The sequence below is a fragment of the Mustela erminea genome, chromosome 13 (genome assembly GCF_009829155.1).
Source record: "Mustela erminea isolate mMusErm1 chromosome 13, mMusErm1.Pri, whole genome shotgun sequence".
Lineage (NCBI taxonomy): Eukaryota > Metazoa > Chordata > Mammalia > Carnivora > Mustelidae > Mustela > Mustela erminea.
Genome location: NC_045626.1, coordinates 30,467,617 through 30,479,235, shown reverse-complemented (window position 1 = coordinate 30,479,235; position 11,619 = coordinate 30,467,617). Strand labels below are relative to the sequence as shown.

Below are 11,619 nucleotides of genomic sequence, written 5' to 3'. Positions count from 1 at the left end.
GAAGTGGGGAGAAACCACATCACAGACCTAGTGTCTAACCCCAAGTGGGGCCACAGCAAATGTGACAGCCCTTGGAGCTGTCCTCTCTGGGTCTGTTTTTGTGGTTTGCTGACCCCCTTGCCATAGGGAGTCTTTCTTTTTAATCAAAATGGGAATGCAATTTCCCAGCCCCCATCAGGGGCTTGGCTCAGGAAGGAATGTATTCCTGTCCATGTGGCAGAGCTGCCCTGCAGACAGTGTCAATAGGAAAGGTCACCAGCTGATAGGCTGCCAAGTGCCTGGTTCTTCAGGCCAGAATGTGTTCAGCCCCTCCCTCCTCAGGCGCAGAGGCATTAAAGTTAAATGTTACAGATGTGAGGGGACGGCGGCCAGCATGTTAGGCTTGCAAAAGAGCTCAGGCTGGGGATGCAATGCTGTGTACAGGGACAGAATTTATTTTCTGAGTAAAAGAAGTTTTTAAGGACAAAAAGAAAAGGAAATTAGGGTTGAAACTCCCAGGCCTTTACGAATCCAACCCCATCCAACTTGCCCAACCATATTTTTCACAATGTGCATACACATCTCTGGTCTCTGCCCTGAGAGTCTGTATACATTTGATTCCTGTTTGGAGTACCCCTTCCCTCTGTCCTTCTGTCCATAAGCTACAGATGAAGTAGATATTTGTGTCCAAGTTTTTTGTGTTTTTGTTGTTGTTGTTGTTGTTCAAAGACAAGGCTACTGATCTGATTTTAAACTTGGACCTTTTACATAGAGGTCTTTCCTTTGTTGATATTATTTTTTATGTTTTCATGTGCATATTTATGAAGTCATATAGACTAGGGTAGAGAGAGCTACCCAGGTCATGAGATTCATTTTTTAGGACCATTAAGTCCCCAAGTTGCAAATATAGCTGATAATGTGCAGTCGGTTGGTTGTCCCAGAGAACTGGTGGTTCATAGAATCTCCCTGTCAGAGCTGAAAGCCACAGTTGATAGTATCTTTTCCAACTGTTTGGGATGATTAATGAGCACACTGTCATATATGGAAAAAGAATATCTGCCATCTATTAACAGGGTGCATATAGGAACTGCTTTTCTAATAATAGAGATGGGTAGACGTCTATAAAGAAAGCCTCAGTCACTCAATTCTTCTTGCATTGGGTACCTTAAATTTGTAAACTGAATGATTGGCATTTGCCAAGATAAAGCAAAAGTACAGAGGGTACTAGTAATGTATCGGGAACAAACTTAGTCAAGAGTTCAACAGTAGACATTCAGAGAAAGTGCCCACTGCTAAAGGGTAACTATCAGGGACGTTGAGGGGTACGTAGCATGGACTTAGCCAGAATAATTGGTATTGCCAGCACGGCTCATATTCTTGGGATAGGGCCAGAGCCAGTTTCAAAGAACCATGAGGGTACATATAGGGCCTCAGTATAATTACATGTGCCCAGGAAAATGAAGAGATACCATCGCTAAGACTGAAGTATAAGAACGATAGCCAATCAGCAAGTTAGGAATTCCCACACACATCTTCATGGGCTGACCTGGTACCTTCCCAGAGCACACACTGTGTAGTGGCAGGTCCAATCCCACAGAAATGACAAAAACAAGTATTCGACATTGCTTAGTCCAGTATTTCCCAAACTCCTCTCTATCTACAGGTGGAGTATGTATGAGAGAGACAGAGAAATAGACAGATAGCCTCTGAGCTGGCCTAAGACAGGAGCGCGGGCAGTCTGTGCAGGGCTCCTTCGCAGCAGGGCACATGTGTGCAGACGTCGACAGGCACGTGGATTTCACGGTTGGCATGTGCTGCAGTTCTGTTCTGACTGCTCTGTTTGCCGCACCCCTACACTGAGTGAGATAAGATCATTAGCTGAGTTAGAATGTGGAAAAGCTGTTGGAGAGAAATGAAAAGAAAGAAAATTATGGTAAACGATTATTTAGGAAAGGAGTCAATTCTCAACTTTATGACTCTCTCTTTTTTTTTTTTTTTAAAGGCATCGCAGCTGGTCCAGGAAAAGAATCATCTTCTATGTCTTTGGCTACTGTGTTATTTAAGTAGTAACTTTCACTTACGTATATATGTCCACAGCGGGGTAAATGGAAAGATAGAGATAGCCTTACTCTATGCTAGTAATTTGGTGTTTTTTCAAAACGATTTTACTGAAGTAGCGAGGGTGAGGAGAAACTTGTTTTAATTTACTCTATAAATAGGCTCTCAAGCAGCTGCCCTGCTGGTTCATAACTTCACTGAGCTCTGTCTGTCCCAAAGGGCCACTCATAGTGAGAGAGGGTTGAAGGGGCATATGGGGGCATGGGAGGTGGGAGGGGCAGTGGGCCGGGAATCCAGAGACGTGAATCCTGGTCTGGGCCCTGTCAGCACGCACCTTTTCTACCTGCAACTTGTAAGCAAGTTCCTTGTTCTTAATGGGTAATTATGTCTACCTAGAGTTGGATTAATCTCTAATATAGCTCTCAATTCTAAAATAGAAAAGTAATTCCATTATTAATCACATGCCTATTGCCTAAAAAGATGTAGCTACAGGAAGAGGGGAAATAACACATTGCAGAACGATGTTGAGCATCTTTTTGCTCTGAAGCAACCACTGAGATCATGTCGCCAGCTGCTGCCCACCCACAGCATCACTGACACTCCAGCTCATTTAGCAGATCCAGAACCTTTAGGTAACCTTTAGGAGTCAATTGCCAGTGCCTTCCAAGATCTATCCAGCAGGAATGGGAGAGAAAAATCTTATCTATCCGTGGATAATGTTTGCCTGAAAGGTCAGTTTTCCTACTGTTCTCTCTCTATTTGGCAGACACAGCACCCTGGGTTTTCTGACTGTCCGTGGAACTACATGTGAATGCACACACACCCCTGATTCTTGGGCATCTGCCTGTGTCCCTTCAGTGTGCTGCTGACTGCCCCAGAGAGCTGTGAAGTGACCAGACAAGGCTTACATCCCACCCCTGGCCAAGCTGGGAGGAACATTGGGTATAAATTCTCCATGACTCTGATGTGGCATGAACTGTCCTTGAAAAGTCTCCGGAGGACAACTGTGCTTTATTTTTGTCACATTCAGAGGATACATAATACTTGTTCCATAAATGTGTTAGGTTGAATTCAACTGGACTGAATTTGTTAGAATTCATAATGTCACTCAAGGCCAGGGATGTTCTGACTAAGAAGCAATAGTAACATAGAGGACTTTGCCAGACCCTAACATAAGTGAATGTCAACTAATGTGCAAATTGACCTGATAACTTGAGTTCTTGGATTTGATTTTATGTCTTCATTGGCTCAAAATAAATATCCTATCTCAGAGTCTAGGTAAAGATTGTGTTAATGCTCCCTTTTCTTTAACACTCTGTCCTGCCCACGTGCACATGATTCTTGAACAGTGCATTTCAGAGAGCAAGGGAACTAGCCGTCTTGACTTGTTTTGGCATTCATGTGAATGTTGGTGGGAGTGGGGGCCAAAGCTAATTCCTTGGTGATTATTCTGCAAATGAGCATTGGCTAAGTTACAACAGAATTAATGTAAAATTAAATATTACAGTAAGGCTATTACCAAAAGAGGTCACAGTGATGAATGGCCTATTTAAATGAGACCACCAGAAGGAATTAGAACTGGAACCTATTAATCCCAGTCAGTTTGCGAGACTCCATTTTTATGCAGATTAAACTATATTTCAGGTTGATAAATCAGCATGACGTACTCTGTGACAGAGCCAAATTTCCTTTCCATTCTTTATTTCCATGAGGTTGGGGCCGCAGTGAGGTGGAGAGAGCATCCAGGAACGAGGAGCAGTGATTAAGGCTAGAGTGGCAGGTGATCGTTGGGTTCATATTGCTGGACCTCAGGTCTGACTTCCTTTTCTTTTAGGATGGCAGCCAGTGAATTTAGACCTGCTAATAACCGTAGAATTATTTATGTGTTGATTGTGTTGGCATCTTGTGCTGCTCTTGCTCCGGCTTTTGCTTAGGAATCCAGTTGTATTTCTGTGATACTGTTTGTGTCTCTTTGGAAACGTCCCGGTGTCACTAATGTATTTTTTCCTCTCCCTAAATTAAGAGAAACCCAATGAAATATTTCTGGGAAAAACCCATGTCCTTTACAGAGAGCTTCAGATGAAACAGTTGTGAACCCAAAACAGATGAATTCCCTGTTATTTGCCTGATGGAAAATGGTTGGCTCCAGAATATGTGAGGGGAGAGAATGATGGATAACACAGCTGGGAGCGAGGGCAGCTAGTTTAGCCCTACACTAACCAGCTCTCTGACCTTGGACAAATCACTGAAATTAAAACATAGAGCACAGCACATTGTGCATGATAGGCTCTCAATGAATATTTAGTATTCAGTGGAGTGAACTTAACTTCTCTGATCCCAGACTTCCTTCTAAATGAGGCAGCATATCTTGCATGGATGGAAAAGTGTGACAACGGCAATTGACCCACTTGCCTTAGAAAATAGGCCTGCCAGCTCTCTGTGGTCTCAACAAATGTTCTGGATGAACAACTTCCTGGCTTAATTCAATATTGTTTAGTGTTTTAAAGTTTTTGAGAATGCTTTCATTTCTCTGATAGTCAGGTATTCCTTCCAGACTAGGAAGAGTAGGCATCTTTATTCACCAGATGAGGAAGCACGGGCCAGAGATGAGCAGCTTCTCTGAAGTGATGTAGTAGATTAGCCCTCGCACAGGGTTAGAATTTAGGCCCACAAGGCTCGGCATTGTGTTTTATTCTGTATTGCTACTAACACACAGTAACACTGAAGTGATACTCTTTCATGGAATGAATGAATGAATGAATGAATGAATAAATAAATAAATAAATAAATGGCCAAAGACAATTACCCTTGAGCTCTGAAGGCCATGGACACCTGAAGGGCTGGTTGATTTCAGGATTTGCAGTGGCACCCCTTAGCATCACTCCTGCTCCACTGAGCTCCTTGTCATTTCCAATACCGCGAACTGACCCATTGAGTGGTGAACGGGTTGGGGAGGGGGAGGAAATTGGCTCGGTCCCCAAAAGTGTCACATTGTGGTTGAGGTGTGACCCAGTTATGTCATGAGCAGCAAGTCTCACAGAGGGAAATAGTCTGGAGCCTGGCCAGGGCAATAGAGAAGCCACATGGTTGGTGAGGACTGGATGCTCTCTGCACAGCAAGAAGCAGCCTCCTAGCTGTGAGCCATCTTGGGAGTTTATGATAATGCCAAAGCTAAGGGCAGGGACAGCTTGTATGTAGAGGAGATGACTCTCTGAGGACTATTCTAACTCTCCCCACTAAATAAATCAATACGAGATCCATATGAGATCCATCTGATTTAGGTCCCTGGGATTCATTTATTGAGGAACAAAGACTTTTGAGTCTATAGCTGGAGTAACTTCTCACTTAAAATGCAAGACTTCTGGTCAGAGGACATCAGTTTATAATTAATCATATCAGGCAATTATATGACGGATTGTACTTTAGAAGAAAGGGGAGTTTGGGGTCCCCATGTGCCCCCAGAGCCCCCTCAAACAAAGATACCTACTTCTACATACTCTCTTAATGTTTCTTATGTTACCGCATTTGCCGAGAGTCTTATCATGGCTAATTTCTAGTCATTTCTTAAGATAGGGCTCAAAGCTTAGCCACCTTAAAAAAAAAAAAAAAGGCTTAGCTACCTTGGGAAGATTTCTCTGATCCCCTGTCATGTCACCTGAGTTGTATTTATCCTCCTCCTCTGGGTTCCTAGAATATTCCACACATGCTTCTACTGTGATACATGTTATACTATATTGCCATACCCTATTCTTCTCAGGCATGCTCATAAGCATTATGGGGAAACAGCATTTCGTTTTTAGGTTTTAAACATTTGTTTTTGATATATTAAATGTACAAATGCAGAAGCCTAGTTCTGAGAATAACCTTTGTAAGGTTCATGATAAAGGGACACAGGACATCTTTATGTTTACTAACAACATTTCTTTTGTTCTATCTTTATTTCAAAATGGCATTTTTATAACATTATTTGGAGTTTCAGTGAACTAAAGGTCCAAAGTGCTATCAAGCTACTCTGAGCCATTTTGTTATATAAGGAGAATGTCTCACACAAAGGGAACTCATGGAGACTTGCCAGTGGGATAGAGAACTCTCTAAACAGAGAGCAAATTTTCATTCTTCCCCTAAGTCAGAGGTTGTCTAGCTCCCTTCAGAGATTTATCCAGACTTCCAGATGGCCTGGAGGAGTAAGATGGCATTAGAAATATTCAGAATATAGCTACTGCACTGATTTGTGCAGGGAGGAGACAGCCATTGAGATGCTTATATTGGGAGAGACAGTCCCCTGAAAAAAGAAGGAAAAGGAGGGATCATAGAAAGGGAGGGGAGATAGGTCATTATCCCATCCCTTAGATTTTTTCTTTAAATGATGAAGGATTTTTTTTTAATTCCTTACATTTTGAGTATCATTACAGAATATATTATAGCATAGACTTGTTTAACATTATTTTTTCTTTGGTCTTCATTTCCACGTGAATGCTGTAAACCCTAATACCTAGACCAGATCAGTGACTGATTTTTTTGTCATTGGTTCTTTACAAATTTACATATATTGGTTAAAAAGGCTGTCAGCACTTAAGGAAGTATGCCCTCCCCCAACTCTCCAACCTATGATACCCACTATCCTAGTGGCCATCTTCTCCCTAGGGCAGCCTGATCTATGTCTTACAGGGGCTTGGATAGGTCTGTTTTATGTCTGGGTACAGTTCCTTCCCAAATTATGGTTCTGAAGTTTTTAGGAGTCCAAGGCCTAAACCTGATGACATTAGCAATGCTGAAGTGCTAGTCATATTTTATTCCCCTAGAGCACTGTCTCTGCCAAACCCAGCTATTCCACTAGCCAACCCATCACACCCTCCTCTGCATAGTTAAGCACACTTATTCATACTGCATGCACTGAGATGCTTCTAGAATGGATGTGTAAAAAGAGCCCCTGGGCTCAAAGATAGTAACCAAGAAAGTCCCATTCTAGGTACTCAAGTCACTTGACTGTCCACATGCATAGATTGTTGGAAGGTCAAATCGTACCTGGCTCAAGTTTTGTCTCAGCTCCTGAACTGAGCTTTTAATGTATGTCTTAGCCCACTTTTCTGGACATTGACGGGAAGGAAAAATTATTCCTCTGTCCATCAAGGTCTTCTAGCTGGACTAAGAATGAAATTTACACAAGACCGATTAAAGGAGGGAAAAACCATAGTTTTATTACGTGAGCACAGAGACCTAATAAGGGCATTGAGACCTAAAGAAATGACCACAACAGGTAGTTTTTATACTTTTTATACAAGAAGACAATAAATTGATGAGGAATTGACAGGATAAGGAAAACTTTGGGAACTTAAATTAGTAAGGATTATTATCATATATGTATATATTTTTTGAGAGTGTGTGCACACCTCTGTGTGTGAGTTGGGGGAGGGGCGGGGAAAAAGAAGAGAGAGAGAGAGACTCTTAAGCAGGCTCCACACCCAGCACAGAGTCCCACAGGGGCCTTGACCTCATGACCCTGAGATCATGACCTGCCAAAATCAAGAGTTAGACACTTGACCAACAGAGACACCCAAATGCCCCAAACTAGCAAGGAATTTTAAACAGAATTTGGTAAGGTATTAAGTTAGTAAAATAACAAGGCTTGTTTTCTACAACCTTCTTGGCTCTAAATCTCCTATCTCTGGTGATAGTGATGTCTCTTTACCTCCCGGTACAGGGAACGGTACCTTTCACAAAGGACATATATTTCTTGCTTTCAGGGAGAGGAAGGAGGGTCTGAGTGTCCCTCCACAGATTGTCTCTTTGGTAGCTTTTGTTTGTTTATTTATTTAGATTTCTTTTCTTTTTTGGATTATTTATTTATTTATTTGACAGAGACAGAGAGAGAGAGAGAGAGATCACAAGCAGGCAGAGAAGCAGGCAGAGGGGGAGGGGGAAGCAGGCTCCCTGCGGAGCAGAGAGCCCGATGCGGGGCCCAATCCCAGGACCCTGAGACCAGGATCCGAGCCAAAGGCAGAGACCCAACCCAATGAGCCACCCAGGTGCCCCAAGAATTCTTTATTTTAGTGAGAGTGAGTGCAGGCTGGGGAGGGGCAAAAGGAGAAAGAGAGAAGCAGACTCCCTGCTGTGTTTGGAACCCCACATGGGGCTCTATCCCATGACCCCGAGATCATGACCTGAGCCAAAATCTAGAGTCAGATGCACCACCCAGGTGCCTCTCAGTAACTTTATTTGAAATAATATGCCAAAGTGGCACATTTTGGAGTGGCCTGCTCTTGACCTCTACAACTCTACAACATCACATCTGGCCTATCAACATAGAAAAATTTTTTTTTTTTTAGAAACCAATCTAAGTTCCATAACAACAGTGAAGGAGAGAGGAACAGAACAGTTGGTGAGAAGAGAGGGTCTCAGTATGGAAACATTGATGGATCCCAAAACAGGAATGGATCATTAATATTTCCCTGGTTTTGAAAATATACTTGTTTTCTACATTTTTGTTTCTGAAATCACTGTGTCCTATAACTAATAATTATATCGAATGCTTAGAAGGTTTTTTTTTTCCCTCCTGAAAACTTCCCTTCAATCAGTGCTGGGTTCTAAGAATAAAGTACAACATGTCAGTAGTATTTTGGTTCCTTTCATTCCCCAGTTTAAGAATGTTCAGTTGTGTCGTATAGCTGGGAAAACTGAAATGAGGAGAAACTAAGAAACTCTGGGGTCAGTCGTGAGCTTGGGGCCTGATTTTCCTTTTGTCCTCTTATTCTAAGGTGTTTCCTCTGAGCATGTGCATCTCCTAAGTGGTGAAGGATCTTGCAGGCCCAAGGCGACAGTTCTGCGCTTGAGGCTGAAGTGAGTGGAGGCTGTGTCTGAATTCAGTATCCTGCTTTCTTACGAGGAACCCAGCCTTCCCAAACCGACTAACAGCTATTCTGCTACTTGCGCTTTTGTGTGTGTGTGTGTGTGTGTGTGTTTCTTATGTGCCAGAGCAAGCACCTCATACGCATTTTATAATCTAATTCTCAGAACAAACCTAGGTACTTTTAACTATGATTTTTCTCATTTTTATAGTTAAGGCTGTAGGCCTAGAAATCTACAGATGGTCAGTAAATGACCTGTCTTTGCATAAGAACTATTTCTGTCAGTCTGTGAAGTCCATCTTACTAAACAGTCATTATCCTGAATCACAATAGATTTTACACCACCTTAACTGGACGTTGTTTAGATGGATATATTCTCAATCAGTCTTGTGGATACATACTATGTATATTGTTTATCAGGGACTTTGTTGAGAACAGGTTGAGATCTGGAAACATCAGGAGTCCCCGGGGGATGGGGAGCAAATGTTAGAGAAAGGAAAGGGGTGAGCTTCAGTCCTGGGTCACAAGTAGTTGTGTGTACAGAGGGAAGGAAGCCCCTACAGTCCCTACAACTGAGAACAAGGAGGGCAGAAGGTCACCTAATACTTCTCCCTGTCTTCAGACAGCTCCACATGTAAGCTATTCTGAAAGCATTTATATGGAATTTGAAATGAAAACGTAGCTGCTTAGTCTTTAATAGAAGACAAACAAAATGCAGGAGACTGTGGGTTGAATCTGAGCAAGGTACCTTTTTTTAAATGCATCACACTAGGAGGTGATCACATATTTGAAAGGGCTTAGAATACACACAAAGGCTCTGTATTTTGACCTTGACTAGTGCCAGAGAATGCAAATCCCCACAGCAAGAAACCCACACCCAAGTATCTAAATAAAGGAAAAGGAAAATGAGAAGTAAATGAGCTACATTTTGGTATTTTTGTAACTGACCCCTCAGATTTGTGTAAAAAACCCCCACTTTCACCCTGGAATGCTGAGATCCATAAGGTGTGTACAAAATGCAAAAGGTATTCTTCCTAACATTTCTTTTTAGGCTGCTTGTCCATGGGGTGAAGGGAAAGAAAATGTGTTTAGGGAGGTGGGGGGGAGCATCCCTCTAGGATCTTAGCTCTGCAATGCTTTAATTCCTTCTCACAGTGACAAACAGAGACCACAACTGATGCTTTTGAAGTTAAGTTTAATCTAAGAAAAGATTTGTAAGCTTTTAAGAAGACCTCTGGGTGGAAAAGCTGTATCAGGATTTTTTTTTTTTTTTAATCTTCTGAACTTCACCGCACAAAGCATTTGGAGACAAGGGAAGTGGAGGGCATTATTAACTGGAGGAAAAATGATGACTTTCCTTTTTTGCCCATTCTTAATAAATTATGTGCTTTCAGCTAAAATAAATGGCCCTTGGTGTTCATAACCATTTCACACTTCATGTTAACTCTTTTTGGTTGTTCCTCAGCTCCACGTGGCCTAGGTTCTTTAGGAAGGTTAACTTTTATTTTTCCGTGAGGTAATCTAGAGCGCTAGATAATGAAGATAGTCTCTAAAGATGATTTCTCATACTAGGAATAAGAAAATGATATAGGTGACCTGTTTTTCCTATGATGCTCTGAGTATAATCATAGTTGACACTAGTCCGGATTGCAGCTTTTGGGGGGAGATTTTACCCTGTTGTATGTTGGGAAATTTTTAACAATAGGATTTATGGGAGAAACAAAAAAGAAATATAAAAACCTGATTACTGTGTTTGTCGATTTCCATGGTGTGAATATGCTTACTAATGCTGGTTTCAGTCTACAGCTGCTTTAACAACTGGCTTGAAGGTCCCTGAAATTTTACCAGTTGGCACGCGGATGGGCTGGCTTTGACACCACACCGACTTTATCTCTCTTAATTACCCTGTCTTCTGGAAACCCTGTCCTTCAAAACTGGGACAGTTATTCTAATAAGCCGTGGCTACCACCATCACTGCCACCACAGAAATATATTAAGTCAGGACTATTAAGCCCTGCAGTACCCCAGCTTTACTGGTTGTATTCACTCATGGGCCACAGAGAAGACAGGGTATTAAAAACATAAACCAATTCTCACTTTTGGATATCTATGAATAGTATTCAATTTATTCTCTTCCCTTTCATGGGTTTGTCAAAAATCCCCAAATTGACCAACTTAAACAAAGGTGATCCCCTTTAACCAAAAGTCTATGTATTTTGGCAGGAAAATTGAATGTGTCCATTACTGTACTGTTCCAGACCCTGAGTGTCAGCTTACATTTCATGAAATGCTCTGTCATACTTTCTGCCTGTCACTGACGTCTCTCCTTCCTGGTCAACAGCCAGTAAAAGAATATAAGGTTCATCCTCAGCTAGTGAGACAACTTGTAGATTTAGCTTTGACCTCTCAGACCTTAGTCATTCTTTCTTTCTTTCTTTCTTTTTTCTTTTTAAGATTTTTTTATTTATTGGAAAGCAAGTGAGCATTAGCTGCGGTGGAGGGGTGGGGCGGGGTGGAGTTGGGGTAGGGGGAGACGCAGACTCTCCAATGAGTGGGAACCCTGACAGGACTCTGAGATCATGACCTGAGAGCCAAAGGTAGATGCTTACCCAACTGAGCCACTCAGATGCCCCATCAGTCAGTCTTTATCATTAGGTTTGTTTAGGTGGAAATGGAGCTGACATGCTCATTGACATTCACTCAGTAGTCAGCTAGAGCAAATAGTATTGATGTTCTT

General features: G+C 42.0%; 1 long non-coding RNA gene across 2 annotated transcripts in view; it reads left to right on the top strand.

Annotated features, from left to right (window-relative positions):
- LOC116572424 overlaps nucleotides 1–9,054 on the top strand; it is a 93,152-nt gene extending 84,098 nt beyond the window's left edge. The window contains exons 3-4 of one of the 2 annotated variants that reach the window (XR_004278311.1): nucleotides 8,364–8,416; nucleotides 8,793–9,054. This is a non-coding gene — a long non-coding RNA (uncharacterized LOC116572424). Of the gene's footprint in view, nucleotides 1–8,363; nucleotides 8,481–8,792 lie in introns of those variants that run through there. The other variant, XR_004278312.1, reaches the window with a different exon arrangement.
- Nucleotides 9,055–11,619: the final 2,565 nt, after the last annotated feature.